Here is a 1,532-nt window from a genome sequence, read left to right on the forward strand (position 1 = left end):
CAGGTCAAAGGTGACAGAGTGAGGGCAAGCTTCGCAGGCTTGTGTGGCTATACACAAGCCTCTCTCCGCTGCCCCCGAAAGGCCTATTCTATCTAAGAGCCCTTCCTGCTTGCTCTTCACTTTTTCCTCAAAAATGGGAGCCAAGAAAACCACCCACCTGACCCACTGGCTGAATGTGCTGGGTTCCCTGCTGAGTGGGATCCATAGATCTGCCCCTTCTTCACAGGACAAGAAACCAAGCTGGAGAAATCTTTCGTCTGCAAATGTAGCTCTTTCTATAGCCTACAGGTACCTTAGCAGGGGTGTGAAATCTTCATTCTGTTCTCCAGACACCAGAACCCTCTCCAGGTGCCAGGAGCACAGCAGTCCCCCCTCACAGGGTGATAGAAGAGAGCAGAGAGGGAGAGAAGGGAGTATCATGCAGGTGGAGAAACAGGTAGTTTTCCTACACACACACAAGAATCCATTGGACATGCCTGCAGGTCATCTCTGAGGTAAGGGAACAAGTTGGGCAACACCAAAGAAAGTCTAATTTTAATTCAGTCATGTATTACATACTCTTTGAAAATAACCAGATCTCTGAGAAATTGTTAAGTAAAATAAAAATGGAGAGAGAGGCCAGAAAGTATGAAATAATTGAGTTATGAAATTACATCTCTAACCCCCAACTGACCCATCAGACTCACAGCTCTCTCTAGGCTCCTCCCCATCCCCCCCACTCACCCCCCCCCAAAATAAAGACAGTGCACCCTCCATCATGCCTCATGTGTTCTCACTCACTTAACTATGAAAATGATCAGAGAAAAAAAGGAATCAGTAGCAGAAGGAATCTGAAGTGCTGCGTTTTCCAGGGTTTACGTTAAGGAAAAGTTGCACATATAGAAACAAGAGGTGATGCTGTGATTAACCCAGGATGAGGATTCTGCAGAGGAGGAGATGTGTTAGGATGTGTTTCAGTGTTCCCAGCAGGGAGATTTTTATCTCTTCCAATCCAGTTTATGAATGGCATGGGAAACTTCAGAAGGGTTCACATTTCACCCACTTCCCCTACAAACATGTTTATCTGTAAGATGAAAATCTCTGCCCAAGTCCCAGCCACCAGTCACCCTTCCGCACCCTTTTCCATGAATAATCTTTCCAAAATGTCTGCTTGTAGGAGCAAGATTTCGAATTTCACGGAAAACTACAGAGAGACACGCACACAGTGCACTGCACACCCCCACGTCGCCAATAAGAGACAAAGAGACAAGAGAGGAACAACCAAAAGGAGACGCCGCTAACGTGGCCATAAAATAAAATAAACTCCCCAGCAGCAAAGTGAAACTGATGATTTCAAAAACAGAGAAAGACCTTGTTTGTAATTACCCATCCAGGTTATATTTTCACCGCTTCCAGGCAGAGAGAAACGGCTGGTTGAAGTTTTGTGCCCATCTGATTGTGATGGGAGGGTTGTATTTGAAGCTCTGGGCACGTAGAGATGGAATGAGAAAGAGGCTGAGCTGGAAGAAACACCAAGGGGGAGGGAGGGAGGG

This window comes from Myotis davidii, unplaced genomic scaffold (assembly GCF_000327345.1).
Source record: "Myotis davidii unplaced genomic scaffold, ASM32734v1 scaffold514, whole genome shotgun sequence".
NCBI lineage: Eukaryota > Metazoa > Chordata > Mammalia > Chiroptera > Vespertilionidae > Myotis > Myotis davidii.